The sequence below is a fragment of the Phaseolus vulgaris genome, chromosome 1 (genome assembly GCF_000499845.2).
Source record: "Phaseolus vulgaris cultivar G19833 chromosome 1, P. vulgaris v2.0, whole genome shotgun sequence".
NCBI classification, from domain to species: domain Eukaryota; kingdom Viridiplantae; phylum Streptophyta; class Magnoliopsida; order Fabales; family Fabaceae; genus Phaseolus; species Phaseolus vulgaris.
Genome location: NC_023759.2, coordinates 9228017 through 9243214, shown reverse-complemented (window position 1 = coordinate 9243214; position 15198 = coordinate 9228017). Strand labels below are relative to the sequence as shown.

Here is a 15198-nt window from a genome sequence, read left to right as displayed (position 1 = left end):
ATCAACTAAAGCTCTAACAACTATCGATAGAAAAAAAAATCAAACAACTATCGTTAATCCATTAGAATCCCTAAATAAAGAGAATCTAACACATCCGCAAACACAATCCAAAAGAATTTCAAAAACAAAGAAAGGAAGAAAGGAACCTAGGGTTTCACGGTCGAATCTCACACGGCGGTCGCTGTTGAGTATGACGGTTGGTGCATCAATCGATCAAGCTCAGTCGAAAATGCTCTCAGTCGAAATGAGTTCACGCACCAAAAATGAGTTCACGCACCAAAAATAAGTTCACGCACCAAAAAGGAACAAAAATGAGTTTTCGAATAAATGAATTTTTGTCAAATAAATGAGTTTTATTTAATTTTAAAATGCATTAGCATGGGCTTAACCTTCAAAACTTTAAATAGTCATAGCGGGGACTTAACCTTCAAAACTTTAAATAGTCATAGCGGGGACTTAACCTTCAAAACTTTAAGTAGAAAGGCGTGGGCTTAACCTTCAAAAATTTAAAATTTTATTATTATTATTTTTTTATTTATTTTTTAAAAGTTTGTGTGGGTATAACCCACGCTTTTTCCCCACTTTATTTTATTTTCTTTAATTGTGAAGGCGTAGCTGACACTCTTTAGTGTCACAAGTGTCACCCTCGCTTTTCTTTGCAGCTAAATGTACTTTTTCGTGTAGTGAATTTAGTCAATATAGCAACTAATTATTTTTTGTCTCTAAAATTTGTTTCTATTTAATGATTTTCTTGTAATGAATGGAATGAAGATAAGATAAGAACTACAACAACACAATTGGAAAGATGAAATAAGAATTCTTAGAAGTTTGCCATTGCCATCAAATACGAGTTTAATCCATAGGATTATAAAAGTTTGAAAGCTTACTTCTAATAGAGGAAGATGAATGATAAGTGTCATTGTTTAGTGATATTTCATGCAAAAACTTAGACATTTATTGATTTTAATTGTTCATTAAGTCATGACTCAACCCTAATTTGAGAAGTTAGAATTTAAAAATATATTTTGGAGTTATGAGATTAATGGAACTATTTAATCCCAAATTTCTGTTATTTTCAGGAATTTAAGAAAAGATTGAGCAAAGGATTAGAGGACGAATAGGGAGGCTTGAGAAGAGCTAGAAAAGAGAAGGATTAGACATTCAAGATGTTGGCTTCGATAGTGTCAAAGTTCAAGAGGGGGGGTGAATTGAGCTTTTAAAACTTTCGCATAAATTTGAATTTATCACAGGACAGAGACAAATAAATCGATTTATTTAACAATGAACAAATTTATTTTTCTTATTCTCTTTAATGAAACAGTAACACAGTGCTGTGATTTCAAATGTTGAGCAAGATGATCTGCAGGCAAAGTTCAAATTGATTTCCACAGGATAAACCAGAGGGCTAAACAATTAATCACAACCCTTGAATACAAAAACAATTCTTGTTTTTAAATCAATTAACAGATTGGGTTAACTTTTACAGAACACGAATTCCAATTATGTTTCACAACTCATACAAATTTACACAAAAGTTCTTCAAAAGGTTTTCCAGAAAATCAAGAACAGTATAAAAGTACCCAGAAAGAACAAATTCAAACACAATTGAATAGATTTATTTCTTGGCATATTAGTTTATTCAGCGATTATTAAGTGCAAGGATTAAGAGAGAATGAACACAAAACAATTATACTGGTTCACTCAAATGAGCTACATCCAGTTTCCACCTAATCCAATGTGAGATCCACTAAACCACAATTCAAAACAATTACAAAACCACTGTTCTTGAACCCTACAAGAACATGACACACCTTGCTGAAAAACACTATTCCAGCACACACAACTCTTCAAGAAACCCTATCAAGAAGAGTTTTACAAACACACTTTACAAGTAATTGGAATATGAAACGAATACACCTGATAGAGAATGCAGAAATCTGTCTTAGACCAGTAGAACAGATTGCTCACACAGTGACAACACCTCTAGCCAAGCCTTAGAACCAACTAAGAACAAGCACACTTTGTAATTTGAAAAATCTTTCAAGAACCTGTGCTAATCCTCTGAAATCTCTTTTATCTCAGTTGTAAAAACCAGTTTTCTCAACTATATGAACAACCATTTAAAGCCAGAACAAACTCTCTTTTTATAGGAAACATTTTATAACAAACTTTCAAAAAACAGTTAAAGTTGTTACAAAAAGAACAGATTGAAAATAAAATGAACAAATTTATTTTCAAAGGTAGTGAGAGATTTTGTTAGATTTAGGAGACTTAGTCAAACACCCTGGTGCAAGGATAAAGCTGTGAAAAACCTTTCAAGAAAAAAGTGGCACCAGACTAAAAAGAATCTATTCATTTAGAGAAAAACATATTCATTTTCAAAACGATAACAAGAGCTTTTTAATAAGAGAAACACAGTCGTTTTGATGGAATGAAGACTTAGTCAATATACTCGATGCATAAAACATGATTTTAAAAAGCACTTAATCAAAACATCAGTTTAAGAAAAGAATCTATTCATTTAGAGAAGAACAGATTCATTTTCTATGCAGTAAAGAATATTTTTTTCAAAACATGTGAAAAACATTTTCATAAAACTTGTGCTTGTTCTTATCACATGGTCAAGGGTTAAGAGGTGAATTACTCAGCAAAAAACCTACTTTAAACAACCTCTAATCTATACCTAAGACATCCTTAAAACAAATACAAACACTAAGGAAAAATACACATTTGGCTTCATCAAACATTTTGTCTTGAAGAGGCAGCATCCATCTTCAACACAAGATTCCTCAAACTCGGCCAAGCCAACTTAATTTCGCTCAAGACTTGCTCAAGCGGGCCAATCTTGCTCAAGCGAGAATGGTCCAAAGGAAAACTTTACCATCCAAGCCACCGTACACAAGAATAAATGACAAACGAACTGTTTATATAAATACTAGAATAAACCTGTATAGGAATTGTATTTTGGTTTCTTTTTCAAGAGTACTTTATAGATGAAACAAAGACACTCTAGAAACCCTAAATTATCACACAAGTAAGGGATTTTAGAGCATCTTAAAGGAGCATACACAACCTCCTTAAGCCACCATGGTAGCTTATGGAGCAATCTAAATTCATCTATAAAAACTCTAATTTCCACTCATGTACTTAGACTTGCATATATTGACTGAAGACTTCAGAACTTGAATACTCATTCTCTCCCAAATCTCTCTTGCTAGTGAGCCTATTTGGCCTAGTGTACCTAGGGAAGGTTGGTCAAACCTATCTCCTTTCATTGCACCTTCAACCTCACTGAATCCTTGCACCTCTCACCATTTCGGTGCACTTGTTTCAATTCAATTTCATTGCCACTCCAATCAATCCATCAACCATAAGGTTGGACTACATTATGTGGATTAGAGCACATTAAGATCCTTCGGCCAAGCTAAGTCAAACACTACAAAAAAATCACTTTTAGCGACCACCAAATTCAGTCGCTAAAAGCACTATAGTCAGTCACTAAACATATCTGTGACCGAAACAGTCACCAAATAAAGATCGAAGCGAAAACCCTAGTCGCAAAGCCCTTAGCTACCGAATTATAAAGTAGTCGTTAATTTGCAACCGAAATTTCGGTGGCTAAATCGGTCGCAGGAAATTTGGTCACCAAAATTTAGAAACTAAATTAGCAACCAAAATATCGGTTGTTAAATTCGTCGCACATAAATTTGGTCACCAAAATTCGGAAACCAAAGTAGCAATCGAAATTTCGGTGGCTAAACCGGTCGCAGAAAATTTGGTCACCAAAATTCAGAACCCAAATTTCGATGACTAAATCAGTGGGTGAAATAGAAGGTGATAGCGACCACCGTTTTCAATCGCTAAAAAATATCTTTTGGTGGCTAATTCGATGGCTAAATGGAGACCCCTATAGCGACAAATTTGATTTCGGTGGCTAAATAGCCACCAAATCAATTTCGGTGACTATTTTTATATGTATTATTAATACCTATTTAAAATGGTATTTTGACCATTTTATAAAAAAAATTCAAACCTCCTCATAGATACTCAAAATTCAATCAAGCTAAATAGGAATGAACTTCAAATACATAGTTTAAGAAGGAGTTGTACTCAAATTAAAGGTAAATCGTACTACACAACTAAAACTGTTGAAAACTAGTTAAAAGAGTCAAATCTATTATATAATTCAACATACAACTAATCTTCTTCTAAACTGTCATCTCTAATGTGTCTCCTTTATGATGTCCACTAGTAGTAGGATCTGAAGAGCCTGATGCTGGATTATTCATTTGAATGTGTTGTAGGATGAGTTGCATCTGCTCGTCTTGTTTGTGCATGCGTTCACTTTGCTCTTCATGAGTTTTCATCAATAGCTCCATCTTTTCTTCAAGTGTTTGCTCCTTGACATGTTTTGTCATAATTTCATCATTTAGCTTTTGAATAATCTCACGCATTTCTTCTATTTGATGAACTACTGGAGTTTGGCTTGTAGCAGAATGAGCACTTGTTAAACTATTAAACCTTTTTCTCAATACACCATGACCATAGACATTCCCTTTTTTATTTCCACCTCCAACAACATCGATGTATATTTCATTGTCATCAATAGAGGCAACATGAGATTTTTGCGAAGATGCGCTTTCAAGCATTTGCTGTTGTTGGGCTTCTTCTCGGTGTTTCTTATATTTCTCCTGAAAATGAAGTCAAATTGATTATTGCGAAGAAAACATATAGTAAAAATTAAATTAGAACTTAAATTTTAAACATACCGCAAGGTCGCGAGTCTTGTCATTGACCCATTGTCCAGTCTTCAATTTCTTTGTTCTCTCTACAACCTCCCAAGCAGTTGGTTGTCGTTCAAGCTCCTTAGTCTACATAAATTTAATAAAAATATATAATAGATTGTATTTAAATTAAATATAGAAAGAGAAAAAAAATATAATAATATTACCATTTTCTCAAAGTGAGCCGCAGTAGATATGGAACCACCACAGTAGGCTGAGGCTCCCTGCTCAACAACCTGATTCGCCTTAGCAATAACACTATTGTTTTGGAATTTTGTAGAACTCCAATGCTGGTCCAAGGTTGCTCAAACAAGTGGTGGAATCCATGTCCCCTTATCTTGACCATGCCTAACTTTACTCATAGCATTTTTAAAGATACGAGAGGCTTTTGTATAAAAAATGGATCTAATGAGTTGGTCTTGTTCTAGATCCCACCTATACTCTTTATGCATGAAAAATAAATTTGAAAACAAACATTGTAGAAAAATAAAATAACATTTTAAATGTAATCATAACTCAAATTACCTTTAACTCCCCAAACCATCTATATCTGAGCTCAAGACGAACCTTCTTCCAAGTGGGACTGGATTCATCATATTTTTGCTTGATGATTCGTGAGATTACATTGGAAGGTCCATTTGCCGGTGAAAACCTGTGTTCAAAACATATTGTCAAAATGATATGTGAAAATCAGATCATATTGATGAATTACAATTAGATTAAAATATACTTACTCTCCTCTTTTTGCATGAAGTCAGGGTCTTTGATCAACTACATTGCCAGACTCATTGTCAAGTGTAAAAGAGTCTTGTATCGGTGAAGGTTGATTCATAATTGGCTCTATAGAAAAGGTAGTAGGATTTGATTCTCCTACATGATGTTCAATATCTTGTTCGTGAAGTAGGGGTCCTTCATAGATATGACATGTAGACTCCATAGTTGTTGGAAAAACAAACGAAGGGGGAATGTTGGTGTTGGGTAAAGATATATCAACAACACGAACACCTTGACCACCACGATTAGGTGGTCTACCACCACCACCTCTACCCCTTGGTGTCATCTGCAAGTAAAACATATTACATATATAAGATGTAATTAATACAATAATCAAAGTGGATCAATCAATTTTGAATAAACAAATAAAGTAATCATGATCAAAAGACTCAAACCTGATTGTGTTTTCTACAACCAAATATGTCAGTTATCTTGCCTGTTATTCACTACAATTATGGGAAACCACAATAAAATTAATGTTAAACATAATTTGGACAAGGTATACAATCAATTTTAATGCATGAATTACCGAAGAGGTATCTGTGTCACTAAAATCACTCTCAATGTTATCCTCACTTGAAATGTATTCCTCCTCATATTGCTCATCTATGTTTGTTTCATTTAGTAATTGTAGATCTATTTTTTCTCCCCCCATCAACATCAACAAGAGAATCATGAATGATTTATGGATCAACATGCAGCACTACTTCAAGTTTTAAAAGCTCATAATCTTGGTATGGAGTGTCATGCTCAACCTCTCTTACTGTGTTATCAATGATTCTAATACGAGCTTTTGTTTTAATTACTCCCAACCAACCTTGGTGTCCCTCTGGATATTTGGTGTAATAAACTTGCTCTGCTTGTTGTGCAAATATGAATGAATCATATTCTTTATTATATCTCCGTGATTCTTTTACTTGAACGATCCCATAGTTCTTATATACTATGGTTCCTATATTAGGAGTATTATCAAACCATTCACACTGAAAGAGAACTACATTCATTATTGGAAAGCCAATATACTCCAATTGAATAATATTAGACAATATTCCATAAAAATCTGACTCTGATTGACCATTGGTTCCTCGTACATAAACACCATAGTTAGTGGAATTCATGCCTTCACTCCAAAGAACAGTGTGAAATTTGTATCCATTGATAACATAGATAAGCCATGATTGAACTTTTCTCTTAGGACCCCATGCTAGATTAACCAATAATGGATCTTCAATATTATTTTCTGGATTTAGAACCTAAACAAAAGGTTATAAAGTACACAATGTCTATCTAAATATAAAATTTTTATAAAAGAAAAATTAAAAACCTACATATTGTTTGAACCATGTAGCAAAATAGGATGAAATGTATTGGTCAATTTGAGCTTCTGAAGCAGTAGGACTAATCTCTCTTAAATATTCAACATAAATACTACAACAAAGAAATTGATTATTCAAACCTCATGCAACATAATTAACTTTCTTTTCAAATGAGTGAACATCATCTTACCCAAAGTATGGTTGAACCTCTTCACAGTTTTGAAGAACATACAATTGGGCAACATCAAAGTCTCTTTGATTTAGATAATATGTCATGCATTTTCCAATTTCTCTTCCTGGATAATTCAAAATTGAAATAGGAGGAGCATGTGAACAACCCTTACCTACTTCAAGATTACGAGGGATCCTAGTCCTTCTTGTTTCAACATGATCAGGATAATAAAATGAGGAAAATGTAGATGTTTCCGCTACCAAGTAAGCTTCACAAATAGAGCCTTCCACCATGGCTTTATTTTTTACATTCTTTTTTAAGGAGTGTAAGAACCTAAAAAAGAATATGGATGTACATAATTTAAAATATTAAATAAATAAACTACAAATGTTGTAATAGTGATTAATAATTTTATACCTCTCAAATGGATACATCCAATGATATTGGACTGGACCACCAACTTTTGACTCGTAAGGTAGATGAATTGGAAGATGTTCCATGGAATCAAATAAGCTTGGTGGAAATATTTGTTCCAATTTACACAATAGCACATAAATATTTTCGTCCATAACTCTTAGGTGTTCAACATTTAGTGTTGTCGAACTTAATTCTCTAAAGAAAAGACTGAGTTCAATAAGAACATTCCAAATTGATTTTGCTAATGCGTCAAATGCAATTGGAAGCAAACGTTGCATGAACACATGACAATCATGACTTTTCATGCCATGTAAATTGCCTTGATTAAGGCCAACACATCTACCCAAATTGGAAGCATATCCATCTGGAAACTTCAGTTCTTTAACCCATTTACAAATAAAGACTCTTTGAGATTTCGTAAATGTTTATGCTGCTTTTCATTTGATAAGTTTACCACCACCAATATCTTTCAACTCTAGCTCTTTTCGATTGCATATTTGTGCTACATCCAATCGAGCCTTGTTTGTGTCCTTAGTTTTTCCTTTGATATCCATCACAGTGTCAAACACATTCATGAACACATTTCTCTGTGTGTGCATAACATCCATATTGTGACGTAAAAGTTGAGTTTTTCAATATGGCAACCTCCAAAATATACTTTGTTTCTTCCAATTATGTTTAATACCATATTTAGGAATATTTTGTTCTTCTTGTAATTTAGTGCAAACTGGTAAGTGTGCAACCCTATTCCAAATGTCAAGACTAGACAAACATGGAGGAGGGGGATCAGTCTCAACAAACTTCTTCTTGAATGCCTTTTTATTATTCCTAAAATGATGATCAGGTGAAAGAAACTGACAATAGTCGAAAAAAGATATCTTGTGACTATGACTAAGATAGAATGCCTTTGTTCTTTCCATACATATAGGGCAAGCAAGTCTACAAGAAGTCATCTAACCCAATAACATGTCGTATGCTGAAAAATCATTAATTGTCCACATCAAATCAGCTTTCATCATAAAATTTTGCCTTAGTGACACGTTATAAGTCAATATCCCATCAGTCCACAAGGTTCATAAGTCATCTATAAGTGGTTGCAAGAACACATCAATCTTATGCTTTGGATTTGAAGGAACTGGAACTAAGATTGTCAAAAACATAAACTCCCTCTTCATGCACATGGAAGGCGGAGGGTTGTATGGGGTTAGGATAACTGGCCAACAAGAATAACTTTTTCCATATTGACCAAAAGGATTAAACCCATCTGCACATAAACCTAATCTGACATTTCTTGGGTCTTGACTAAAATCTGGATGCATTCTATCAAAATGCTTACAAGCTTCTCCATCAGATGGATGAGACAAAATAGACGGGTCCCTTTGATTCTCACTATGCCATCTCATGTGAGGTGCAGTTGCCACTGAAAAGTATAACCTTCTAAGTCTAGGAATGATGGGAAAATACCACATTTTCTTAACAATTTTCTTGTCAATTCCCTTCCTAGTGTTTGTCTTATATCGCTCCATTCGACAAATAAAGCAATTAGTTCTACTTTTATGACAATTTTCCCTATAATACAACATGCATCCTTTTGGACAACAATCAATTTTCGTACAACCCAAACCCAATTTTTCCACCGACTTCTTAGCTTGGAAAAAATTATTAACCATTCGATGATCTTTGGGCATAGCCTCCCCCATAAGTTGGACCATTCTATTGAAACATCCTTCAGACATATTATAACCAGATTTCAAGCTTAGAGCTTCCAAAGAAGCTGACAATTCTGAGTGATTCTCACATCCTTCCCACAAGGGTGCTTGTGCAACAACAAGCATATTAAAAAAATTTGAAGTTTCCAGATCAGGATTTTCCTCCATGTACTCAGATCCAATAACACTCTCTGGTTGCATGCAATGTGCATTTGAGGGCCCAACATGATCCATTATCATTTAATGGAAATGACCTAATTCATTATCTTTGTTCACAAGTTCCATAACATAAATTGGAAACATACATTGGGGGAGATTGTGGCAATTCTTCACCATGATTTGTCCACCAATAATAATTAGGCATGAATCCCTTTTGATAAAGATCCCACCCAACTTGATCCACATACTTGAAAACTTTACAACTACATTTAATACAAGGACATCTTAACATTTCACCTTGTTCTTGAAACTTTTCTTGACTAATAACATATTGTAGGAACTCATACACTCCTTCTCTAAATTCCTTTATCAGATGTTTGTTTCTGTCAAATCTTTTATAAATCCACTTTCTACCTTCTGGGATTTCCATTAATGCAATCTGACTACAACAAATTCCTAATGTATACACTTGTTTTAAGAGAGAGAAAACAAGACACTGAATGGAGAAAGTTAAAAATGCAAATATGAAAGTATTAGGTTGATAGGAAGAAAAGCATACATTTGTTGGTTTACTTTGTAACTGATCTTGGGAGGAGGTGCTACTACTTATATAGAGGTGTTGCTATCTATATATTTTTCCTGTAGACAAGAGAGATGAAGAAAGTCATATTGAATCAAAATATCATTAAAACAAGCTAATGGTTAGATGAATTATATTTTAAAAAATTAAAATATATTTGGTCATACATCAAGTCATCTTAATATGGATGTGACACATCTCGATCATACATTACATTAAGAGTAAGAAGTTGCTTATTTTTTGTGGTTCGAACTCCCTTGTTGTATCAGGGCCTCTTTGGATGGGACCTCTTCATGATGCTGCATATCTTATGGACATGCTAAATCTGGGCAAGGAGTGGGGATGGATAGGCTGTAATGGTAAATACAACTTTAAAAAGCTAATAACAGTGATGGTGGATGAAAGTGACCCTAATTTACCATTTTTATAAATTGTATTTTTGCACAACGGGTTTGGTTTCTTTGTTTCAGGTGGATTGGTATTCTGTCTGTGCAACATAAGGAAATCATAAATCACTTTGAGAGTTTTCATTTAATCCATCTCAGTATTAAGCAAAATCAAGTATGGAAGGGTTTATGGATTGTTATTGTTCGGAGCATATGGGATCAGAGGAACTTGGTTGTGTTTAAACAAGGGATACCTGATGCTGAAGAAATTTTCCATTCAGCACAACTCTCCACATGGCTCTGTTTGAAGTATGAGGCGGGTTCCACTAGCTGTTCTTTCTCGGATTGGATGCTCAATACAGGCCTTTGCTTACACGACTACTGATATGGGAGATGTTGCTGAGAAGATGTAGTTTCATGGCATGTACAAGGTTTCTGTGCTAGCTAGGAGTGGAATGAGGATGGCAGAGTGGTGTAGTTGTTTCGATAAAGGGATGCCTTGGACAAGGGGATATGTGTTATATTACAGGTGAGGAGGGTGAGTAAAAGAGGTAATCGCCAGGAAGTGTGGAGGGCTGGATGGAGGGTTATGTACTATGTGATGGCAGGAAAATCATAGTGCTCCCTGTGATGAGTATATGCAGTCTCAAGAAAGCAGAATGGAAAAAATCACGATGGCTCTAGTATTGGAGTGCTTGAAAGGTAGTAGCACGGTTTTTAACTGGTTTCGCTGTTGCATCTTGCTGATATCACGGAAAAAGGTGTGACATTTCAGTCACCTGTTGATGGAAAGCCAATGCTTCTTACACCTGAGGAATCAATTGAAATCCAAAATTGGAGCAGATATCATTATGGCTCTCGATGATGCTGTAAAGACCACCATTACTGGTCCATGAGTTGAGGAAGCTATGTATCGAACACTTAGATGGATAGACAGATGTATAGCAGCTCACAAGAGACCTCATGATCAAAACTTATTTGGTATTGTGCAAGGTGGTTTAGATCCTATATTGAGGGATATCTGTGCCAAAGGTTTGGTGGAGCACAATTTGCCTGAGCGGTGAAGATAAAAATTCATTTTGGTGAGTTGTTGCTCACTGCACTGCTGCTTTGCCAGAGCATAACTCTTGATATTGTTGTTTGTAGTGCTTTGGGCGCTGACATGTATGACTGCGTGTATCCCACTCGAACAACACGCTTTGGCACTGCTCTCATTCCTGAGGGAGTATTGAAATTAAAACACAAAGCAATGGCTGATGACACCCATCCAATTGATCCTACTTGCCCTTGTATGGTTTGCAAGAACTATACCAGGGCTTACATCCAATGCAGGGTGTAGTCCTGGGAGTGTTCTAGGGGTTTATTTGGAACCCTCAATGGTGAAATGGATAGATGCAGCAGGAAGGTGAAAACAGGTTGGCTACATTATGGCACACTGTAAGGTGAATTGAGGCAGCCCTGCAAGATGGTCTTGGAGGGAGTTTATTGCTTAATAACTGGGGTTTGAGGATGGTACCACATAATCCGAAAACACTAGTGGTGAAGTTATTGGACTAACTCGGTTTCAGCTCTGAATTGAGAGAGCATATCTGTAAAATTATAGAGCCATTTGGTTGTCTCTTGGAAGAAACCTGGAGATGAAGGAACTGTATAAGAAGATAGGGGCCAGAAAAATGCCCTAGTAGGAATAAGCTTTGGTTGCATTCCAATTGCTAACTCTAGTCAAAGCAAATATTGCTACTGTGATAAAAGGAAGGCGCTTCTAATAAGAAGCAACTAAAAACAACAACACGACTCAATTCTGCTAGGGAACAAGTCTGGAAGTGCTGAAGTATGATTCATGGAATTTGTTGGTTCTTGTTGCCGTGGTTGTTAGGGATTTGAAGATTATACCAATTGTAGGCTCGGTGGGTCATTGATGAAGGTTAATGGAGTTGCTGGAGAAACAAGTGTCATGGCAGGCAATAGCTTTCTATGCTGCATAACCTGAAAATTATGCAGATCTGAAGCACTTTTGCCTATGCTGATTGGTTTTCTTGGGTTTAAAGCTTTGTCTTTTCATATAAAACAACCTGCTGTAATAAGCTTTCTGTGAGACTAAATTTTAGTCTCTTTGGTTTTGAAAAAGCAAGTGACAAAGATCTAGGCCTTTGTGCTTGTATCTATCTTTCTGCCTGGTATCTTTATAGATGTTTTTATATAAGGGTTGGGACACCCCTGAAGTGTCCCCTTAATTATTTTATTCATTGCTGATAAAAAAAAAAGTTGGATGAGGTGCTTCTTATTGAAATTGTATCTTTGTTGCAATGTGAAATAATGTTAGCTACTCTGGTTAGAAAAATGGTTTAAGGTGGTTTTTGTGTATTTATGCAGATGGACAGTCGTGCAAAAATCAATTCTCCACGTTTGAGGACCTTGATGAGCGCCATACACCAGGTACTCTTAAACAAATCTCTTATCTAAAAAAACGTAAGTCATAATTGTGTACTTTATTGAGTATATATTTGGAAGATTTTTGTCAGAAACAAATTTAGTTTAGATCTTTTTCAAAATGGCTAAAAGATTATTGATCATTACGTTGTTCTAGATAGATAGTCTTAAGTGTATTTATTGATCATTAATTCAAATATGACTAATTAAACTCCTACGTTAAGCCATGAAATCATTTATGGCTTAACATTGTTCACATCACATGGCACAACACAACCCCCTTCTTTAGGTAAATGCCCAAAACTTTACTTATTCACTAAAATTGATTGGTTTCCTTATGTATGGTTTACCAAAATATAAAACGAAAGGGTGTTACCTTTTATTATGTATCATGAGTGTATTCTTTCCCTAGGAAAAAGATACATTAATAGAGGTTAAATGCTGAAAAGTTTAAAATACTCTTTAATCTCTTTCAATACTAAACAACATACTAAAATCAATGTGAGTTTCATTACTTTCTTTGGTTAGATGAGATAATGAGATCATACATTGTTCATGCTGACTCTAAATAAAGCTCCATAAACCAGATATTCATTGAGCTTTTAATGTTGTTTATTGCAGAAGGGTTATGCTGCCAGCAGGTCTCACATTGCAACAAATGCAATCAAGACAAATTTCCCCATGACAGAATGCATCAAGATTGCCAAAGAACTACTGCAGGTTTCTATCGCTTAATTTAAGGGTTGAAGAAAGTCATATGGTTTTGAACCACACACAAGCATAATACAGTCACAAGTACCAATGCTTGGTAAATGTTTAGAAGTTAGAAGAAGTGCAAATTTTGCAACTGTAACCTAATTATGGAAATGCCTTTATGGTTATTTGATGATTATTTCTTATCAACGGATAATGATTACAATTTACAAAAATAATACCTGTTGCAGTAAAAAAATGTTACATATATTTCATTACTTCAGAAAAACATTATTTTCCCTTTGAATATGTTACAAAGTTTCCCCCTAACCATGCCAGAATGTCACAAATATCACTTACTTGAAGTTTTCACTGTAACAACTTGTTATAACTTCCAGGATGCATACGAAGGAAAAGTTATAAATGTATGCAGTTTCAATCTTGTTCAACATGTTTAGTAATAATACAAATCTACCACTTAATACAATTTTAAAAAATAAAAAATGAAGAATTTCCCATTTATAGGTATAAAATATGCGTACTACACTAATATTTTGCCAATTTTGGAATATGTATGATAGAGCAAATATTGAAGATAGAAGACTCTAAGTGCAACAAAACCATATCAAGCAAGACAAAGATCATTTGAAATCTCTGGTCTTCTAATTCAAAGTTGCAGTGTAATCATTGCCACTGTTACTAGTTACAAGGAAATGATTTACTGGGACCTTATTGGTTGAGTAATCTGCATAACTACGTAATTCGCATATATTTGGACACTTTTAATAAAATTGAGATCCAACGCGTTACTCTTAAGGTGTTTTTAATTACGCATATATAGAGGAGTTTGGTTTGTAAACCTTTTTTCATTTTCATTCATTCATCCATAAAGTGCTCACTTATGCCACCTCTTTTAACAACTAATAATGTCATTACGTGATTATATAAAAGTAAATATAAATGCTTTGGAAAATATGGATTTGCATTATTATTCTACAGAACATAGTTCAATGCCCTAAAAGCTAACAATAACTTCTTAGATTTATGCAAGCAATCAAAGTACCTTCGATCGCATCTCCACTCGCACCTCCGTTCGCACCTCTGTTCGCACCTCTGCACGCACCTCCATTCGCCTCCATTCTTACCCACAACTTCCTCCTCCTCCAACAATAACAGTGTTCGCTCAAGTACCCGATTTTTGAAGCAGGGTTGGGGGTTTGTGTGGGGAAGGAAATGGCTTTGTTGAGGGTTTGTGTGGGGAAGAAAATGGCTCTGTAGAGGGTTGAGGGTTTGAGATTATTATTATTATAATAATAATAATTATTATTATTATTAAAATAAAAAATTTCATTTAACGACCAAAAGAAATTCGGTGGCTAAAACATAAACGTATTTGGTGGCTGATTCGGTGACAAAAATAAAAAATTACATTTAGCGACCAATAGAAAATCAGTGGCTAATTCGGTGGCATAAAATAAGCAATAATATTTAGCAATCGAAAAAAAATCGGTGGCTAAAACATAAACATTTTCGGTCGCTAATTCAGTTGTAGATATATTTTTCCCAATTTATTCAAAACACCACTTTAGTGACTAATGGTTTTGTCACTCTCATGTTCGGTCGTTGATTCGGTTGCAAAACTAACTAACATCATTAAGAATTTACTCGGTCGCTATTTCGATCACAGATTTGATAGTAAGGGTATTCGGTGGCTATTTCGGTCGCAAATTGCGACAACTTATTTTCAGTCACTGAATTCGATGACTAAATTGTTATTT

The 15198-nt window shown here is 34.7% G+C and overlaps 1 pseudogene; it reads left to right on the top strand.

Annotated features, from left to right (window-relative positions):
- The first annotated feature begins 10191 nt into the window (after positions 1-10191).
- LOC137815488 (uncharacterized) lies at positions 10192-11636 on the top strand (annotated as a pseudogene).
- Positions 11637-15198: the final 3562 nt, after the last annotated feature.